The 23,503-nt window shown below is 33.9% G+C and overlaps 1 protein-coding gene across 1 annotated transcript in view; it reads right to left on the bottom strand.

The window, feature by feature from the left end:
* Nucleotides 1-5,469, bottom strand: part of LOC145248224 (monocarboxylate transporter 12-B-like) — a 346,811-nt gene extending 341,342 nt beyond the window's left edge. The window contains exons 1-2 of the mRNA XM_080110099.1: nucleotides 5,325-5,469; nucleotides 772-800 (exon numbers count right to left, since the gene is read on the bottom strand). The gene's annotated coding sequence lies outside the window, so the exon portion shown is untranslated. The remainder of the gene's footprint in view (nucleotides 1-771; nucleotides 801-5,324) is intronic.
* Between the last annotated feature and the right edge of the window lie 18,034 nt (nucleotides 5,470-23,503).

Raw genomic sequence — 23,503 nt, 5'->3', positions numbered from 1 at the left:
TTCTAGACCTACTAAACCCAAGAATTCTTTTCTTTCATACTCATACTACCACACATATCTTTCTATACTGTCCAGATTTAATCTTCTGAGGTCATCAGATCTAAGCATGTCTTTCAGATTCACGCTTCACGTCTATCATATTATTCTCATATTATTTCTCTCTATTCATTGCATGCCCTCAGCCTTTAATAATATAACGATATATAATTCTAAGGTATTTATTTAAATGAAACCTAAGGGAAATTTTGTTTAGGTGTGCAAATTGGTGCTCATGACTGAGTTAGAGTTCTTGCGTAAATGTTAATAAGTTTTGGTGTTGTTGTTGTAGCCGAACCAGCAACCTCCTCACGTTTAGAATGGCTTTCAAAATGGACACCATTAACCTCTCTATGTTAAGAACGGCTTTTGGAATAAACACCCCTTTTTGTGAGTGGGGAAGGGGTTAGTGTTTTATGTATTTCTGACAGAAATATATTTCACAGCAAATTAATTTGGTATGTGACGTATCTGTGTTTACAAATAATTAAACGTATCTAAATTACACTCAGGTTTATTTCATATATACATAAAAGCAAACTACAATTTTATTTTTGTTTGTGACCTACGTGGGTTTATAAATAGAAGCAAAACGTTTAATATTAATTATTTGCCTTGAGAGCCCACAGGTGCAAAAAAAGTTAAAAAATTAAGGAACGCTCTATGGAAAAGTGCAAATAACATCTAGTACCGTGTCGAGCAAACAAAAGAGTAAAAAAAATTTTTTTAACTTACCGGCAGTTCCAAGACGCGAACGCGGAACGCTAAGTGGAAAAAGGAGGCGAAGAAAAAAAGTAAACACTTTTTGTGAATTGGCCATGATAAATCGTCCACTTTAATTTACTTCGAATTAACCCTTATAACGCGTGAATCAATTAGTGACCTAAATAAAAGTGTAATACGCTGATCTCTCTCTATTTCTCTCCCCCACTCTCTGTATCTCTCTATCTCTAATCGTCCCTCCCTCCCAATCTGTCTGTCTGTCTGTCTGTCTGTCTGCCTGTCTCTGTCTCTCTGTCTCTGTCTCTGTCTCTCTCTCCCTATAATGGAGTAAACGAAACATTATAATTTCGAAGTAAAGGAAAAGTAAAAAAATAAATCAATTGTTGTGTTTTACGTTTTAACTAAATAAATAAAGACATCAGCAAAAATAAATATGTAGAAATAACGGAGACGGGAGTGAGTAGAATGAGAAGTAGTTTTTTGTAGCTGTGTAATATCTCAGGTGTCCGTTGATGATGAATCAATATAATCGCATCATAAATGATTTAATTTAATATAGAAAAAGTCCAGAAAAGCATAGTTAATAATAATTAGTAAATGTAGAGCAAAAGATTCTAAAGAAAAGAATGGGTATGTATAAAAATGGGTGCCTGTTTTAAAGTGGCGACCCGTTCGTTTAATGGTGGAAGAAACCAATAGCAGAATCTGAGAATGCCTACTTCTCAGCCAATCAGATGGACCGGATTTCGCAAAGGGAAAAATTATTATCTATAATTAGGAATATGTGTAACTTATGGTATGCAAGTGTCGAATAATCAGTTAAGAGCGGTTATAACGCAGCGGAGTAGGAATATGTGGGAATGATGCCGGTGTCAAGTGGGAGCAGTGGAAGTACAGGAAAGTTAGTGAAATATGAACTACTTTCTCTGTAGATGGTGAGATTGTGATCGTGTCGCTTCTCGGAACTAACATAAGATTTTAATATAACGCCTAAATGTGTACATAATGTCGTTCTAAAGTTACGTACGGTAGTCACTAATACTGTAGACACAATAAATTTGTATGTGGAATCTGTTGTTGTAAACCCACGGTAATTTGGTCCAATATGGGAACAACTGCGCTGATTTTCTTATAAGAGTTCTGCATTAACAAAAAATCATATTTATGCTTATTTTACGACCGCGCAACGCCGTGCGGCCTGCTAGCATTGTATAAATATGAAGATTTTATTGTTTGCAGTGGTTCCTCCCCGATATTTTTCTAGTCAGCATACTTTTTTATGGAGGATGTCGGGTAGTTAGAGGAGGAGGCACGCCAAGGTTGCCAATATCATAAGTGAAAGTGATTTTGTGTCGCAAACTAGATTTAGATTTGGAACACCCAGGTTGTTATTCCAGGTTGTTAACCACTTGAACACTGAAGTATTGAGATGTTTTTTTGTTTTTTTTCATGTTGATGAAGATATCTGTTTGTGTTACTAAGACACTTGTTTGATTCTATCAGCATCTGTATGTCAATGTGTTTATGTCATAAATATATAATGTACATAAAAAAAACAGACATCGATCATTCACAAAACGTAGTGTAAAAAATTAAGCGCTTTCCTTGGTTTTCTTTTTCTTATTTTATTTTATTATTACCTAACAGGGTAACCCGGTATTGTATGCAGTCATAAAAACTAAAGTATGAAGTCCCATTTCCTCACCATCCAAGATTTTTTTTAAGGAGTGATAAAATGAAACTCGGCATACCTCTTGAACGCTACTAAAATGTTTGCATTTTTTTTTTAGCCTACGAACGTTAAAATCAGCGGATGAATATTGGTACTGTGTAATGAAAATGACTGTTTGAGAATGATGATCCGCAAAAATCCATTTGGATCGCTATATGGTAAATTAAATTTTAAAAAAATCGTGTATTTAGAAATGATACTGTTAAGAGTATCGAGAGATGAAAAAGAAACAAGTTCGGCCACTTGATCAGAAAATATAAAGAAACCAATCAATGAAAATTTTGGCTATGAAAGATACAATGAAATTACGCCAAAAATAGTGCATTCATCATACTCCTAGCTTAATAAAGCTTCATTTCTTGGTAGTCACCACTTATCAAGGCCCGGAGACCACTGAAGGATAAGGGTAATTGAGTGTACAATAGTCAATGGGATAATATCGTAGTAATCGTTAGTAGTCAAAATTTGGTATATTAGATATCATAAGAGAACGGTTCGTCAAAAATTTGTTTACGTTGGACTTGAAGACAACAATATTGTAGTCAGTTGGAAAGCAGGAAAATGGAAAAGACTTCCAAATGTGCAGTGTTCTAAGAAAGAAGCTTTGTTAATGGAATCTGCGTTTAGGTTTAGGCGCAGGTAAAGAGTGGGGGGATATTGACAGTGGTTTTAGCTAAATGCGTGCTTTTCGTGAAAGTTTGGCGAGGGGGACATAGATTAGAGCTCAGACGAGCACTTGCCATGAAAATAACGGTAAAACGGAGACAGGTTCGTAACGTCTCTTTTTTAGGAAAGAGGTTGCAGGGAAGAGAAAGGGTACCCCCACTAGGCTACATCTCTCACTATGCTACATTGGCAGAAAAGGGGCGAAGAATATAGAAGGATTGTATATCTAGAAAGTGTGTAACATTTCTTGGGGTAGGGATATATTCTGAGGAATCATGGTAAATTATATCTACTGTTGCCATTTCTTCATCTCAAGATGGCTTCATTTAAAAAGGTTCATGGTCACAAATTTACCTGTGATGGAAGAAATGGTTAACGAGGAAGTTACTGATGATATTGTTTTTTTTTTATTCTCTCGATCACCATCTACTTTTATATAAACTCAACACTTATGGTCTTCATGATTCAGTTTATATCGATGGATAAGATCCTTTCTAAGTGATCATACACACAAGATTCAAATAAGTTGTCACCAGTTTGTCATCTGAGAAAGATACTTGCAGTGGTGTTCCTCAAGGATACGTGCTGAATCCTAATCTGTTCTTAACCAAATATACAATTTAGTCAAGTTAGTCAAAAATAGAAGTTGCCACAAAAATAAAATCAATTTCATGGACGCAGAAAAAAGAACATAAAAAAAACACATAGGAAAAAAAAGCGACTTGCCAAAAGTGGTTGGTCGAAACATGCTCATATTTGTCGATGACGTTAAATTAGTAGAAACGAAATTGACAACGTTGAACAGGATCCATTGGATGCGTCTTAGAGCTTAACATCGATATATGTTGCCATACTGCAGTGGCTTCTCTTTCTGACACGGCTCTTATTTTCGGTGGTGACACTGCTCTGCTTAAGCAGGTGAACGAGACAAAAGATTTTAGCCTTCTGGTTGACTCGTGCTTGTCCATCAAGTCATTTAAACTTTGCATTATAAGGTAATGAATGCACTAACAACGCAACAATTCAAGGTGTATTCGGTCTGCCGTATCCTCTTCTGAGGAACTCATTGCACTTGGCTCTCATCGATGTATATACCCTGACTAAGTCAACAAGCAATAAAATCACAACCTTTCACTGTTAAAGTATCTGTATGCCGGAAAGCCTTCCGCTCTAATGTAAAGTTTAAATGTAATGCGAACAGACATCTCGCCGATCAACTATCCACAGCCCCCTGTTAGGATCGATTTCAAATAGTAGCCTCTTATATTCCAAGTTGCAATGTGCTTTGTTTGGGGTGAAAAAAAGTTGGTCATCTTTTTTGCCAATATGGTGATTGAAGCGGAAATGTTTTATATTTTGCAAAATAAGTTGAATTGAACCAAATATACAATTGACTCAAGTTAGCCAAAAACAGAAATTGCTGCAAAAATAAAATAAAATCAATTTCATGGAGGCAAAAAAAAAAAAAAAGAACAGAAAAACAAAACACAGAAAAAAAAAGCGAACGAGGAACAAAGAATACAGCATTACCATTTTTGTAATTCTGCTAAAGCGGCATGATGATCGGAAAGTGAGAAATGAGTAGCCTAAAGGAAGAGAATTCTGACGTGCAAAAAATGCTTGGGTAGCCCCATCGGTATCACCTAGTAGAAGCGCAGCAGGCGATCGTCAATGAACTAACCTATATTCAGAGAGATTGATAGCAAAGCCTGGGAAGATCGATCTCCTAGGATTACACGGGATCAGTAATATACAATAAGAGAAGAGGTTATTTAAAAATCATCCAGACTTTGCTGACTTTAGCACCGATGGGATAAAATGATTGAATAAATAACGGATCATGTGCTTCCACCTTATAACAGAGGTAGTTGTTCTTCAAATATTAAGATGTACGTGTTTGAATATTTAAAAAAAAAATGTGAAAATTAATAACTATGAAACAAGTATTACAATATCATCTATGTTGGCACCATATTGTTCTTCGCTTCTCTATGCATACTACTATGTTCATATATATATATATATATATATATATATATATATATATATATATATATATATATATATATATATATATATAATTTTATGCTCTTTGTACAATACACACAATGCTTCAAGCGAAGTAGACTAATTACTCATAGATGTTATTACAAAAATAAAAACTCACATATCTTGTCACTTGACTGGCTTATAGTAAGTAGAATGCTGTTTAGATTTGTTGATATCTCATTTGCAGTTGCTTTGTGCAACAACCGGCTGCAAACTAAACAGATTTTATGTCGCAATGTCGCGGAAATGTATGTACATGCCACGTGCAATTATATTTTTATGATAGGAAATAAAATGACCTATCATAAAATATCATAGGTCGTTTTAATGGGAATACGGATAATGTTGCACATATAATAACACACACATGCATATATATATATATATATATATATATATATAAATATATAATTACACACACATATATGTATACACATATATATATATGTGTGTGTGTGTGTGTGTGTGTGTGTGTGTGTGTGTGTGTGTGTACAATGTGTCGGTTTGATAGAATTGTAAATGTAAACTGAATTAAAGGAATAAATTATAAGATGGTCAACATCATGAATTTTGGAGTAGAGTTTTTATCATTTATTCACTATATTGCTCTGTAATTACATCGAACTTTTTAAATAAGGGTTGGTAAATATTAGAAGAAAATATATTTCTACAAGTATATATATATATATATATATATATATATATATATATATATATATATATATATATGCTTTTTTAAATAGATACGAATACTTAAAATGTAATACCTGTTTGGTTTTAAGTTTTAATTTGGCATCAAAACGTATTTTTACATTTTAAAATTCAAATTCAGTCAACGCTTCTAATACGGAAAAAACTGCCCTGATTTTCAAATCGCGTTGCCAACCAGATTCTTCCGGCATATTAAAAATGACACTGCAGGTAACATCACTTGGACTCTTTATTCACTTTGCTCCAATTTGATATTCCGATATATATATATATATATATATATATATATATATATATATATATATATATATATATATATATAATTCAAAAACGGTAGTGTTTGAATATATGGTTAAGTGGCAGTTTAAGTCATTTATAACTGCTTTAAAGCTTCACCGTTGACTCATTTTTCGACCAAATTCCAAACAATTATTATAGATCACCTTCTCAGCTATATGGTGTGTTTTTTTTAATATTCCTTTAGTAAAACAAAGGTTATGATGAATTTTCGTGTGTTCAAAATGGTAAAATTATGTAAGGAGATGAGCGACGCATTTTATGACTGATTTCCATAGCAACCATGTCGCTTCAGCGACTGCTGTTGCTACTGTTTCACTGCTGTCTCGAGAAGAGAAGTATCACGTGAAACAGAGAATGAATGCATGAAAGGGAGATAATTGGGGAGTTTTATTGACAGCAAACGAGTGCCGTACATTTTTATTACACAAGTGTTTATGGGAGCACAAAAATAAGATTGAAATTAAACAGAGAAAAAGTAAATTTTTGGAAACCTGGAAAAATCATAGGCTCCAATAGAAAAATGGACTTGAAAAGTAGATGGTTGAGCTTAAACATGGAAAAGTAAAGGACTAGTTATTTAAACTGGAAAAGAAAAGGACAAGATATTCTAGTAAAAATTATAATAAATTCATAACTTAAAATATTTCAGCATGAAGAATATTTTTAAATTCAATTTATAACATTATATAATCAATTTTCATTGCTGCAATATTTAACGTTATATATATATATATATATATATATATATATATATATTTACTAGAATATTGTTATATATATATATATATATATATATATATATATATATATATATAAATTTTTAACAAGTAATACTTGTAATTTGGCTTCAAAACGTATTTTATACGTATTTCATTTTAAAATTCAAATTCGGTCAACGCTTCTAACACGAAGTAACATAACGTCACCCCCACTATATATATATATATATATATATATATATATATATATATATATATATATATATATATATATATATATATATGAATTTTAAGCTGATTTATATTATATTTTAGAAATAGTATTATAAGGAAAGACCGCGGCCCGATTAAACTTAAGAAAGTTTTATTTAACTGTTACCGGTTTGACAAACGTCAGCACTATTTGGGTTCTCTATATGACGATTTGCTGGGCTCTATAATCTCTTACTTTAAGAAGTCTCATAACTTCCACAGAAATAAATTCCTTGTCTTCAGCTTCGACTTTTTTCTCCCACCAAGTGGTGCCTTTTTTTCGTCTTTTCTTCTGACGCAAGCTCGAGCACACTTACTAATTTGCATAAGCGTTTAAATGTTGCTCCTGCTGCAAATACAATCGCTTGCCATCCATCGTTTGCTGCTGCTGATATTTCATACGAGATCATATGCGCTCTGTTACACTTTGTCTGATTTGATTAGATCATACTGTTATGAAAAAGGACATACCCCAGTAAGTAAGAAAGCAAAACTAGAAGTTTGAAAATGATACTATATATATATATATATATATATATATATATATATATATATATATATATATATATATATATATATATATATAGCGAGAGAAAGAGAGAGAGAGCGATTAATCTTTAAGAAAATACTAAATTTCCTTGATGTAACTTTTAACTTAAAGCAATATACAAAATCCTATCAAAAGAACAAATGCAAATCGAATTCATTGTCATTTACTATCGGATCACCCAAAATCTATAAATGAACTATCGGATTACTCAAAATCTATAATTGAACATTTGCTAGCAAAAGAATCGGCAATAATTTCTCAAAGAAATTTTCGATTCTCATAAAGCATTTTACGATAAAAATTCTAAACGATAGTGGCTACAAAAAACCTAACTATTCTACACTAATGTATTTAAAAAAGAAGACGAAAGATTACCTGGTTTGTACCACCTTTTAATTTAATGATAAAAACAATCTTGGTCAAAATTTCCAAATATTATTTTGTTACACTTCCCTCCAAATCATATTCTTCATAGATTTTTTTAATAAAAACATTATCAAATTAAAGTATAGTTGTAGGAATAATTTAGGAAAATAATTAAAAACATAATATCAAAATCTCAAGTTAGAACACTGACCCCAACCAAAATAAACAACAAAAAATAAACAAAAAAGCACTAAAACATGTTGTAGTAATGAATCGCTATGATTATTTAACAACATCTATCAAGCCACAATAACAACGAAAGGAAATTCTACTATAAATAAATATTATGTTTGTATTACGAAATACATTCAAGGAAGATATACCAGTGGTTGATTCTCCTTCAATATTCCAAAGTACATATTCAAAACTTAAGTTTTCTAGGACTAACTAATATAAACAAAACACTAATTGTTAAACGTGATATTTTAAATTAAAGCCACACTTGACAATTTTTTAAATCAACTTTGTTATTTATGCCTAAATGAAAAATTATATATTATTAGATTTACAGATAGAGATAAGATCTTAAATCAAAACAAACATGGAGCATATATAAATTGTAAATTTTACAAATCAAACCTTCTCAGCCATCTTTATATTTCAATCTAAATTTAATTTTAACCTCAAGTACCTTATATTTTAATCTTTGGTTTATGCGATTTCTATGTATCTTAAGTGTATACATTTGCCTTATATTTTTACTCACTTCATTTTAGTACTACCATTGTTTATTATAATAATTATTATCAGTATTACCATCATATTTCTATACCCTGAAATTAACGATTCCACTTAATCTTTACTATATATTCTGTTTTCCTCGATTTTAATTTTTTTTTTCAATTTTCTGTCCATTATAAGGGTAGCGTGTGTGTTTTTAAAATGCATTTTTTGTAAAATTCGTCTTTTTTTTCCATTTCGTTGAAGATTAACTCTTTTAAAAGAAGAGACTACAGTTATTTAGTTATTCATAAATAATTGACCGAAGATACTCATCTTTATGTAGCAATATTAATACCATGTTTATTTAAATACAGTAGAACCGCGGGATACGGTGGCCCTAAGATACGTTTTTTTTTCAGGTACGATGTGGAATGCGATGTTCTTCCGGACCCTGATTACGGTATTTTCCCCGCCTTACGGTATGGCCAAAAATGTCTCCATCTACTACCAGCTCAAGTCCAGTCACTCCAAAAGTAAATAAAATTTAATTTTTCCTTGAATAGATATTTTTTTATTTATAATGTTTACACTATACATTTTTCCTTTACATGTACTTCATATATTTTTTATTTACAGTTGTATAATGTTACTGTATTATAATGTTTTTCCACAAGTATATTGTTCCTTTATATATTTTTTTATTTACAGGTACTGTATAGTACAAACAACTGTAAGGTTATTACTGCACTGTACCCTGTATATAGTTTTTCATTTATAATATTATTTGATTATATACATGTGTATTATATATTGTACTGTATTTTGTTACTAATTTTTAATATGTACAGTACAGTAATGTTCCACTGTATAGTAAAATGTATATCTTGCTCTAATTTTTATTAGGCACTCTTATATAAGTCCTGTTGATTGGTGGTTTATCTTTGAACATTATTCACGTGAAATGATATATATATATATGAAATGATATATATATATATATATATATATATATATATATATATATATATATATATATAGCCAGTAGAGTTTAGTTTCCTAGAAGTACATCCAATGAAACAACATGTGTCTACCAAAATAGTGCTCAATGAGTGAACAGAGCAGGTATATTAATTTTATTTATACAAACATTAATGGCTACATACGTGCATACATGTTTCTGTAATCACCCACGTTGGGGGATTACGTCTTCAGGCCAAGAATTACCGTCGAAAGCCTTTTAGACTTTCGACGGTAATTCTTGGCCTGAAGACGTAATCCCCCAACGTGGGTGATTACAGAAACATGTATGCACGTATGTAGCCATTAATGTTTGTATAAATAAAATTAATATATATATATATATATATATATATATATATATATATATATATATATAGTGCCGCCCAAAACGTCCGCACTTGTTATTTTCTCAAAAACCGCAAATTTAAACTAAATTTAATGTAACTGTTTAAACAACCTATACATCATTTGATTCGCCTTTTTTCCTCTATGATTTTACCTGTTCATATTTTAATTGAAGTATCCTAGTGTTGAGAAGGCAAAAAGAAACTCCGCACAACGGAAAATTGTTATTTCAATGTAACTTTAGGACATTAATGCAGCACAAATACAACAGGGACACAATGAACTAGTAATTATTTAGTAGCATAGCCCTTCTGCAATTTGACAGCCTGCAAACTTTGCGACATTCCCTTGAATTAGTCTGCGATAATATTCTGGTGAAAGGGTTTGCCCACTCCTCTGTAATATTTGTCCAAACTTCTTCCAGATTTGTAATTTTATCATTGTGTAGCTGTTGCTTTATCTAATGTCATACGTTTTCGATAGAATTGACATCTAAAGATCGTGCAGGCCAATTCAAACACAGAATATCATGCTCTTCGTGGAACCTCTTGACATTGCCAGCTGTGTGAATGGGAGCATTATCCTACATGAAGATGAGATTATCATCCAAATTCCGGCCAAAGTAGGATACCAAAATTTCTCAGTCAACATATTAATGTACTTGGTCGAATTAATTCGACCTTGCAAGCGACCTATAAGCTCTGGATCATTGGCCCTAATAATGCCCCACACCAAAACTGAACGTCTACCGTCTTGCAGCGGTGAAACTGTGCACCTAGGATTAAATTCTTCGTCTTTCCTCTGGCGGATGTACTGCCCACCATCACTGCCTAATCTATTGAACTTGCTTCCGTCGCTAAAAATCACTTTCGACCAATATGAAGTGTCATAATCTCTATTGCATCTGACAAAGTCCAGACAAGTCTTTCTGTTCTTTATAGAAGTCATTAGCTTGCGTCTTGGAACATAGCCAGGCGTAATAAATTCGTTCAATCTGTTCTTAACAGTAGAAATAGGGCACTTTTAACAAGATTACACTGTTGTTGGATTTGGGGAGCGATTTTAAATCTGTTTCTGAAGCTGCGGATCTTGATATTATTGCCTTTCCTGTAATAAGTAACTCAAGGATGATCAGTTTTAGGGACATCACAAATACTACAGGTGTTTTGAGTGCTTTTGCAATCATTCGTAACGTTTTATCATTACATTTCAATCTGCGGCCGATTTATCGATTTGATAAACTAGAAAGGTGGAGATTATTGAGCTCCTGACGATCACTAAGAGAAAGTCATGGCATATGGACTAAATGTTACGTTGTGTAACCTGGAACAACAATTGCGATTAGAGATGCTAAAAGGTTGATAATTTAAGCTTGTTGTATGCTTATTTGTTGACGCGGAGTTTTTTGTTGTCTTCTCGATTTGAGGTTATTTTTTTAGATTGATTTGAACACTAGAATACTTCAATTAAAAGTCAAATATGAACAGGTAAAATTATAGAAGAATCAAAGGCAAATCGAATGAGGTATAGTTTGATTAAGCAGTTACATTCAATTTAGCTTAAATTTGCGCTTTTGGAAAAAATAACAAGTGTGAACTTTTTTGCGGCACTGTATATCGAGAGAGAGAGAGATAGATAGATAGAGAGAGAGAGAGAGAGAGAGAGAGAGAGAGAGAGAGAGACGGACAGACAAACAGACAGACAGACAGACAAAGAGAGGGGCGCAGGGAGAGAGGGAGAGAAAAAAGAGAGAAAGAGAGAGATCAACGTAAATCTGAAACGCAAGAGAACGACGACACATCGACTGAACTTTTTTAAAATAAATATTTCACTTACTAAGCCAAAAAATAATGGTTAGGGTTATGGTTAAAGTAAACGGGTGACGATCACAGTTAGGGTTAAAGGTTAATTATGACGATGATGATGATTGTCAGTTGAGGGATACTTTTATTAGAATTGAGATGAAGTGTACCAAATTCGAACAATTGTGGTAATGATTTGTAACAAGAATCAGGTGCCATTGCATTTAAAAACAATCATGTTGTAATATGCAGGGAAGCAGCATTGTGGTAATGTATTCTCAGTGATAAAAAGGCGTTTGGAGAGCCTTGTTCGTGGAAATCACACCTGAGGCTAGAGATGCGGATGCAGGAAGGAAATATTTTTTCGTTGTAGTAAGAAAACGATATTTTGCTGTGAATGTCTTACAGGTAGGAACCATTGATCGGAGCTTGTCCGAGCATCCTGAAAATAATGATACAGTAGAGAAAAGCTGACAATATCTCGCCTGTGAGAAACAAAGCTTTAGAATGGAGTTCGGTCGAGCACCTTGGAAATAAGATACAGTAGAAAGAAGCTGACAATATCCCGCCTGTGAGAAACAAAAGATTTTAGAAAATAAAATGACTGTCCCCAATTAGATTTCGGTGTTATGAACATGCTTCAAATATATAGATTTTGTTAGGGTAGCAACACTTACTTTGCTTTTGGGGAAATAAAGTCCTCTTGTATGTTTGTGTAGATTATGTTTTTCGACGCTGAGGACGTGCTTTTTCTTTTTGTTGTTACTGTATAAGTAGCAAATTGCGAATACAATAACTGAAAATTAAGGTTAGTCTCCATGGAGTTATCTGAATATAAAAGAGGGAAGGTGCTTATTAATTAACGTGGTCTACATTATCTTGACCGTACGAACGTAGAAAGTAAGTAATTAGATCGACCGTGTAAACATATTCATTATCAGCTCATTTACATGTTTTTTTTTGGAATTCGTAAAGAGTTTAACCTTTACGACGCGGGATAACAGTACTTTTAGTCGCCATCTTGGATTTTATTTTTACGGTTGATACCTACATTTAGGATTTATATCTACAAAGGTGTTTTTGCAATACTCCGACATTGGTGGTTCTGGATATGACCTTAAACTATATCCGATGGTGAAGCCCCAGCTTGCGGACTTTTGAGAGTGTGGAGCCACCCTTTAATTGCCATTGCTCCCAGGTCCACTCTGACCTGGATTGGTAGTACCTGTTAGGGCCCCAACTATGGGTTAAATACAACCCGACTTGAAAACAACAAATATATTCTATTAAAAAAAATTTTCTTCAAAATCTTTGGATTCGGCATTAAATAACCCGAAAAGGGTTGATATGCCGTAAAACAAAAACAAACAACCGACGTTGGTTTACCCGATGTTTCTCTAATAAGAATTCTTTCTAGATAGTTCGGCGAAATTTCCATAAACACAGCTCCGTGTCTGTTGAACACATTACCACGAGACTGCTCCGTTGCAGATTACAACTGTCATTAAATCCTATGTCAACAGATTCTTATGAACCATCTCCACAAGTATTCGAACTTAGTTCATTCCACCAACCATTCTCAATCCCCTAATAATGTTCCTAGTCTGTCAACCAACAATCATTCGATCTTATTAATCTTTATTATCCCCGAGTGACTTTTGATCTTGATAAGCGATGAGGCATTAGTAGGGCTATAACAAGAGAATATTCTTTTCATTATTTTGACTCTCGAGTATATATCCGACACAGTTAGACACAGTTAATCAATTGAAAACCACATCACTCCATCTAAAAAGCATATAAGATATTAACTGATATATACTCGAGAGTCAAAATAACGAAAAGTCATAGCCCTAGTCATTGATAAATGAAATATCATTTTTACTTGTTGGTCTATCTGTCTGTCATGCTTAATTTTTATATAGCTTTTGATCGCTAAACGTTAAATTTTGTGAATATAAATATTCTATTTTTATCTTTACTGTTTTGTAAAAGGAACTTTGTCTGTGTATCTGTCTGTCTGAGTTATTTTCCTATGAACTCGGAAACGGCTGGACTGTTTTTTATGCAATTTTATAGGAAGGTACTTTATGCGCCAGGCAGTGCTCAAAGGTATGTTTTGCATCGGAATGTCTTTAATAAGTATCGATAATCGATAATCGAAATAATCCGATGAGAGAAGGAACAGGCGATTTTGCCTAAAGTTAACACCGTACACAATCTAACACCACAAGTGCATCTAAGAAGTTTTATTATCACACAAGCAGAAAGGCCAAACATAAAATCAATAGTAGGAATTTTTTTATACGAAAATGAATGTTTCTGTTTAAAGTACAGTTAAAATATGACACTTGACTCTTGCTTTTTAAATTTAAATCCAAGCCATTAGCATTACACAACCAATAAGAGCAGGCATATAAAATCAACAGTAGGTTCTTATATATGACAGGGGCGCGTTCGAAATGAATGTTTCTGTTTAAAGCACAATTGAAGTATAATACTAAGTTTTTGTATTATAATTTAATTCAAGCCACTATATAAAAATAATTTTATCAAATCAACATTAGGTGTCAACAATGCAAAGTCATTGCGAGAAAGCATGTGAGCTTCTTCCCGATGTATCGCATTGGGACCCCAACTAAAGCAGGCAACCAATCGATTTGATTGACAAATTTGCGATTTCACCGATTTCAATGACAATATAAATATCGGAATATGAAACATTCAATCCTGGCTAACGTCGGTTCTTCTTGCTAGTTTTAATTGAAATGTGAAAACTTATATAGAACATCTTTTTAATGTTTTTATTTTTAACGGATTAATAGAACTCTCTACCGCTTGCCTGTTTCCCACCTGACTACAACTTGGACGTCTTCAAGTCCAACATAAACAAACTCCTAACAAACCGCCGCTTAAGTAAGACACTCTATCAAAACCCCCAATACTAATGATTACTACAATACTATCTCATTGATTACTGTACACGCAATAACCCTTATCCCTGAGTGGCCTTCTGGCCTTGATAAGTGGTGACCCCCATTTAAAAAAAAACAAAAAAACTTGACTTAATATTGTTATTGGCGGATTAAATTGTTTTAATCTGAAAGTCAAACAATACACACTAGTTATAACGGTGGATTCTAAAGCTTATTTCGTTGCAATAATAAATGTGAGAATTGACGGTGGTTGAATGATTAACGGCACGAACTGACAACCTGCATGTTCCAAGTTCGAATTCAGTTCATTCCACAAACTCACTTTCACTTAGGATGTTGACACCTTTCAAGTGGGCTATGCCGCGTGTCTTTCTAGAAAGAATTCTTGCTAGAAAACAAATACCAATTGCAACACCATGATTTATATGGATATGAAATAGTAAATATGTTTGCTAATATTTGAGGAGACCAGAATCATAAGACTTGAAAAAGAAAAACAAAAACAAAAAAAACGCTAAACACTCTTCATAATAGAGCGAGGGTGAAGCGCAGGTGTAGTAGCTAATAAAAAGGAGCCTTCGGGTCGTCTTTGACTATGGTCGACCACTTTAACATCTGTTTACGTGCAATGAATACATTAAGTGCCCCCCCCCATTTCGAGTAAAAATTATTAGCTCCTGGAAGTGTATCGGCGTGCTGAGAATGTTATAATGTAATTAGTGTTGCGCAATAACTAACCGCATTTCTCAGAATCTAGGACTACTTAATTCCAGTGATGAGAAAGAATTTAAAACGATCAATAGCTAAATTTAAAAACATGCGTTCATTTTTCGGGAATTTTTATTATACACTAATCAAATCTGCTCTTTTCTATTTTCTCTCTCATCTTGGAGGTTCCTTAATAAGAAATGAACTAACCTTTTTCACAAAAAATTAAGGAAAAGCCTGGGAAAGTGGATCACCTAGAACTGCACAGAACTACATCATTCCGCAATCAATAGCAAACGATCATTACAAGAATGTTCGCGACTCTATTGATACTGGTGCCGAGGTAAAACCACGGCTGAATTCCCTCCAAATATATAAGACGAGTTCAATTACAAACACGCTCACGTCCTATTTTACTATTAACAAATGGTCACTCTCCAATGGAATGACTAAACTCAAGGTTCTTTATTTCAATAATGATCCAATGATAATTGAGGTTTGTGTGTTTTACAGCTGTAACTGATATATAAGTTAGGATTACATTTTGTATTATAAATCATAGCTTTTATAAAGCTGGTCAGGTTGAGTCGGCCATTTCTAGTCCGATTTTCGTTTGATAGAGTTTGTCATGATAGAAAGAAAAAAGAAAAAAAAAGAAGAATAAAAAAAGGCGGAAGAAAGAAAACCTATATGTCTATAAAAGTGAGAATTTGTGGTTGTGTGAGGACAATTCTAAACCTATATACTCAACGAATTTTTGATCTAGAGACATGGAATTTGGTATACAGGGTATTCAGACACGTGGAAAAATTTTTAATTAGTTTTCATCCGGAAAAATAGCTGCTAAGGGGTAAAAATGGAAAAATTGGTTCGTGTTAGGGTCATTAGATTTTTTATCTGTTTGTCAACTGTTTCACGAAACCGCATGCGCGAATCGTTCACGTGACAGATTCCGTATGTTAAGAAAAAGTAGGTTTGAAAACACTTTTTAAGAACGTGTCAAGCTGGCCTAATAGTTACCGGGCTTGACTTACTATCTTTAGGTTTTGGTTTCAATCTCAGATCGAGTATTTTTTTTTTTTTTACTTACAAAAAGTGAACTGTTTAGAAATAAAACGTAATACTTACATGAACATGTCTCATTTTCTGTATGAATCAAAATATAATATTTATGGGTATTTGACGACTGGGCAACACCGGGCGGCTTGCTAGTAGGTAATTAAAATAAGGAAAGATTAATGAAGAATAAAAGAAGAAAGAGCGGCAGAGGTAACCGCAGAAAGAAAAGGGAAAATAAAGTGTATAAAAAAAGAAAATAAACGAAAAGAATTTTTTAAAAAGTTAAAAGTTACGAGGGAAGAGAAAAAAGGAAGGATACAAGAAATAGTTAAAGACAAAATAAATGCAAAGAAAAAAAAACGACGAAAGAAAGAGAAGAATAATGAAAGGAAAAACAATAAGAATAAAAATTAGAAAGAAAAGAATGAAAAGAAGGAAATAAACGAAAATGAAAGAGGAAAAAAATGAAGAATTAAAAAAGAAAAGATCAGAAAGAAAAACGGAGAAAAGAAGGAAAGAAAAACGAAAACAAACCAAAACGAAACACAAGGAAGAAATAAATAAAAAAGTAGCGAACAGAGAAAAAAGAAAGACGAAAAGAAAATTGATAGAAAAAAGAAAAAATAAAGAAAGAAAATAAGGTAAAGAAGAAAAAAAAACAAAGACAGAAAAACAAGGAAGGAAAAAAAAGAAGATAGAAAGATGCAGCACTTATAGTGACATGAATGAAACCATGTCAGAACGAGGCAACGGAAATTCGGTTAAGATTTATACATGAATAATCATTGTACTGCGTAATACGATACTTAGGGTTGACTCAAACCTTTGTTAATGCGAATCTATGAATTAAACTTTAATGAATAATGACACTCGAAGATTAAGAATAATGTACATTATATATATATATATATATATATATATATATATATATATATATATATATAAACACAGCCAATCGGCAATGTTGATGTATTATGTTCCACTCTATAATAAAGACCAATGTGTATTCATTTCGGTATAAATCAATTCCGTCACATAAAATTTAGCCATTGAAATACGTGTCTTTTTCTAGGCTGAAATTTGAGAGCCTTAAGCCTATTCTCGTTCTGGATGCGTAGTGTTATAAGCTTATATATATATATATATATATATATATATATATATATATATATATATATATATATATATATAGAACGCATCCAGAATATATATATATATATATATATATATATATATATATATATATATATATATATATATATATATATATAAGCTTGTAACACTACGCATCCAGAATATATATATATATATATATATATATATATATATATATATATAGTCATCCACATACAGTACTGTTGGCTCAGCAGTGCGGCTAGACAAGCAACTAGCTCAAGCCAGGATCGTACACACACACACACACACACACACACACACACACACACATATTAGTAAAAAAAAAATTCTATGAAAGACAGACGCAATAATTTTATTATACCACACCTGTTCTAACTGAAACACGCTCATCACAATATTCTTCAGTGGATCTATATTTAAAATTTTGTTAAACTTTGTGACATATTTCCATTCTATGGAGGTCAGGCGCGAACGCCGACCCCATAATTTCCTTGTAAATTTTTATTTACCGTCTTGATTTCATTTCTTTATGACAAACTCTAATCTTTGTGTTTGTATTGAACTTTTTTATTTGGTTGGGATTTCTATATAAATATTGATATTCATATTAGTTTAAGTTTACCCTTGCTTGTATAGGGTACACTTTTCATTTCTATTGCTTTGATATATATATATATATATATATATATATATATATATATATATATATATATATATATATATATATATATATATATATATATATAAGGAACTTTTTTGTGTGCGCGTGTGTCTCTCTGAGTTCGTTCATCCAGATTTTGAAAATAATTATTAATAAAGTAATTTTTAAGTTTATAAATAATTTTTTCATTTTTACAGAAAGCAAAGGACGAGCTTGAAAGGAGGTATAGATTGCTGGGAAAAGGAACGATGAACGTTCTAACAATGTGGAAAGACAAGGTTCACGCTGGTGGTATGAAAATTAGGAACTTTGTTGGAAAAAGTGTTGCATTTCGGCAGAACAACCTTTTCCGGAACAATCAGTCTCAGCTGTATAAAGAATTAAATGGTAGTAAACTGGCGGGAAATAACAACAAATGCAAAAGATGCAAGGAAGTTCTGGAGTGGGATTTAGTCTGTCGAAGGCCGATATAATGAGAAGGCTAGCTGGGTGGGAGAGGTCAGAGAAAGGCTATCAGAAATGCAGCAGATGAAGAACGTTGAGATAACCATCGATGACGTTAAAGCTGGCATACGAAGGCTGACAAACTGAAAGGCACCTGGTCCAGATGGAGTGATGTGCTTCTGGTTTAAACAGTTTCCATGCCTTCATCCACCTATAGCTGCTGCTCTGCAAAGGGTTGTAGAGTCGGGAGATGTCCCTGATTGGCTTGTGAAGGGAAGAACAACGCTGATTAGGAAAGATCCTGCAAAAGGAACAGATGCCAATAGTTATAGACCAATTACATGTCTGCCATTGATGTGGAAACTGTTGGCTGGAATATTTGCGGAGAAAATTTATGAACATCTAGAGAGTAATGGTGTTTTTCCTGACAAAAGGGGTGCCGAGAGTTACTAAAGAGCAACTACTAATAATAATGCAGGATGCGAAGAAGAAGAAGAAGAAGAAGAAGAAGAAGAAGAAGAAGAAGAAGAAGAAGAAGAGGAATCTGAGCGTAGCATGGATCGATTACAGAAAAGCTTATGACATGGTTCCTCATTCATGGATACGTGAAACACTATTGATGATGAAGGTTGCTGAGAATGTGGTAGGGTTGTTGGAGACAAGTACGACTCAATGGAAAACGGTGCTGACAGCAAATAGAGAGGAGATGGGGCCGGTTGGCATTAAACGTGGGATATTTCAAGGAGATTCGTTATCGCCACTTCTTTTTGTAATGATAATGATGCCACTGAGCATCCTCTTGAAGAGAGAAAAGCTGGGGTATAGCTTTAGATCTGGTGACAGACGCCTCAACCATCTACTGTTAATGGATGATTTAAAAATATTCAGTAGAAATGAAAAGGAAATGGAGAGACTGGTAAAACTCGTGGGGGCATACTCAGAAGACATTGGGATGGAGTTTGGGATTAGTAAACGTGTGGTACTGGTGATGAAAAGAGGAGTAAAGGTTTATTCGAATGGAATAGGGCTGCAAAAAGGAGAAATCATGAAAGAAATAGAAGATACAGGATATAAGTATTTGGAAGTGTTGGAGGGTGTAGGTATCATGAACAGAGAAATGAAGGAAAAAGTCAGGAAGGAGTATCTTAGAAGAGTGAAACGAATTGCAAAGTCGGAACTGTATGGAGGAAACCTAATGAAAGCAGTAAATGCATGGGCAGTCAGTGTTTTGAGATACAATGCGGGAATTTTAGAATGATCTGCCAAGGATTTGCATGCCATGGATATCAAAACAAGAAAAGTTTTAGCAATGTTTGGTATATTTCACATTCGAAGTAGCGTAGCAAGGCTGTATCAAAAGAGGAAAGATGGTGGGAGAGGATTGAAAAGTGTAAAAGATTGTGTTAGAACCGAGGAGATGTCGTTGAAGGAGCATGTGGTTAAAGTGAGGAGCGGATGCTTAAGGTTTTGGCCAATGAAGTGGAGGTATGTGAGACCAAGGCTGATTATGTGAAACGTATGGATAGAGAAAGGGCAGAGGAATTGGCTAGGAAGAAAATGCATGGAAGGTTCTTCCAGGATATAGCAGAAGTGGCTGATGAAAGATCATGGCAATGGCTTTGAGCTGGGTATCTGGCTAAGAGTACTGAAGCTTTTGTTTGTGCAGCACAAGAGCAGGCATTAGGAACACGATTGTTCAAAAAAGTGGTTCTAGGAGAAGAAGTTGCTGCAGAATTCCGGATTTGTGGTAAGACCTCAGAGTCAATTGCGCACCTTGCAGAGAGAGAGAGAGAGAGAGAGAGAGAGAGAGAGAGAGAGAGAGAGAGAGAGAGAGAGAGAGTACTGCAAAAGACACGATCGCATGGGACTCCGGATATATTGGGAGGTGTGTAAGAGGGTTGGGGTTAAGTGTGCTGGAAAATGGTTTGAGGAGGTGCCTGATGAAGTGAAACAAGTGAGGATGGCAAGGTAGAGGTATGGTGGGACAAAAGTGTCATAACGACCAAGCAATTGGAACATAATCCTCCGGATTTGGTCATCATTGACAAAGTCTAAAAAAACTGGCAGATTGATTACTGTACCATGGGACAGGAATGTGAGAGAGAAGGATAATGAGAAGTGGAGCAATTATGCTCCATTGGCCTTGGAGATAAGGCGTATACACGGGGTTAAAACACAAATAATCCCGGTCGTAGTTGGTACACTAGGAGTAGTATCAAGTCGTCTGGAAGGACAATTGAAAAAACTACAAATCCCCGATGTTTTAGGCGGCCTTCAAACCTCTGCAATTATAGGTACCACCAACATCCTTAGGAAAACCCTTGATCTTTGAAGCTCCTGGTTTGAAGCCGGGATTAAAGGAAATCCTCTTGAAATGAATCCCATCCCTTTCCAGAGAGACTTCATAAACGAAATCAGAATTCTTCTTCTTCTTCTTCTTCTTCTTCTTCTACTTCTTCTTCTTCTTCTTCTTCTTCTTCTTCTTCTTATTATTATTATTATTATTATTATTATTATTATTATTATTATTATTATTATCATAATTATTATTATTATTATTATTATTATTATTATTATTATTATTATTATTAAATTAGCTTAAGAAATTAATTAAGAAAAGTTCCGGGTTGCAACAAATAAAAAATTTCTCGAAACGGAAACCTGATATGTAGCGACTATATACATGGGCTCTTTTTATTATTTCTCGGATACAATCTTGGTATCTCAAGCGCATACGGTGACCGAATTTCAAGTAATGACATGCACATTAAAATGCAACATCAGCGTTTAAACGTTTCTCAGTAGCAAGAACAATAACCCTTTGTTTGAAAAGGAGAGTGTTACCCCTGAAATAATAACATTTTTTCCAACCATTCAGGATTCTATACAACAGTAAGGTAACAATTGCCGGAATTATTTTACCGACAAGTAAGGAGAGAAAAAACGTTATAGTTTGCAACAAAATGGTGTCGTTGCTTACAATCAATTTCTCTTGAAACGGTAGCAAACTGGTAAGGTAGACACACGCGTCTTCTGTCTGAAAAACAAACATTAACAACTAAAGAGAAATGTAAAATATTTATGCACCCAATCTCTCGTTCAACGAGATTTGACGAGATTAGCGTACCCCACACCCGGTTTTATTTTATTACAAAAAAAAAAAAAATGATTCAACGTGGTCCACATAAGAGAGTGTCTTACTTCCCCTCCTACCCAGTCTCGGTAAGTTTAACAATTCCAACTTCTTACAAAAGGCATATAGAAAATTGAAAAATAAATAAGTCTTATTGAAGAAGAATATAATATTATTTGTCTTTCTTCGCCGATTCATTGTGAAAATAACACTCAAGGTGAGAATAGTAGTCCGATGAATCCAAACAATACGAATAAACATTCCTCATCTCAAAAATTGGTAAATGGATGGTTAGATTTAATGCTAGTAAGACTAAACTGCTCTCCTTTAACAATTAAAAGACGCCTCTCCAACCACCGATATGCATGACAAATAACACCCTACCTGAGAATTCTTTCTTCAAACTCCTCGGCTTAAAATTCACAGGAAATATCAACTGGCACAAATATATTGAGGACATTGCAAAGGCTGCTACAAGGAAGGTGGGCTCCCTCTATCGTTCTAGAAAACTACTCACACCTAAGAGTATCCTGTACAGCTCCAAGGTCACCATTCACGATGCATAAAGTATTGTTACCACATCTAGGCTGGTGCATCTACCACTAGTCTCTCCCCCTTGGATAGGGTCCAAGAAAGAGCCTCCAACCTAATACGTCTCGCTTTGTCAACTAGGCTTCAACCCCTGTCCCATCGCCGCAATGTTGCATCTCTGTGCCTGTTTTAAAAGTATTTTAATGGAATGTGCTCTGAGGAACTCATTGCACTTGTGATCCCTCGGCATACATATCTTCGATAAACACGCTACAAAATCACACTACTCTAATAGCTTCTTCCCTCGAATAGTTATTTGGCATTCCCTTCTGCTGCCTGCTTCCCTGACTGTATAAATTTAATGTAACCAAAATCCTGTTAATCTTTCTTATGCATGCTCCCAATTAATATCCCCTAACGTTCAAGTGGCGATATGCCTTGTTTGGGGGAAGGTCAGTAACACACACACACACACACACACACATATATATATATATATATATATATATGTTACTGACCTTCCTGCGAAGCTCGTTGTTTTTTTGTTTACGAACAGGCGATTTGGGCACTATAAAAGTGGTGGCGGGTGTCTATTTAAATAGACATTCCGACGAGTTATTTACGGGCGTCGATTACATAGTCGAGTGGGAGAACTGCCGACTGTCAACACGACGGTTCTAGGTTCAATCCTTGGCTTGGGAAAATGCTAGTCTAGCGGCACTGATGAGTTGTGATACAACGAAACAGGACTGTATGTCGATGACTACATACATATATATATATATATATATATATATATATATATATATATATATATATATAGACATGTTCTGTTTGCTGTGTGTAGAAAACACGTGTGAAAGACGAATCGACATAGAGAAAAACGAAAATGTCACGTGC

This window comes from Euprymna scolopes, chromosome 26 (assembly GCF_053919585.1).
Source record: "Euprymna scolopes isolate OS-2025 chromosome 26, ASM5391958v1, whole genome shotgun sequence".
NCBI lineage: Eukaryota > Metazoa > Mollusca > Cephalopoda > Sepiida > Sepiolidae > Euprymna > Euprymna scolopes.
Note: the sequence above shows the minus strand (reverse complement) of the source record. Positions and strands in the feature narration are given on the sequence as shown.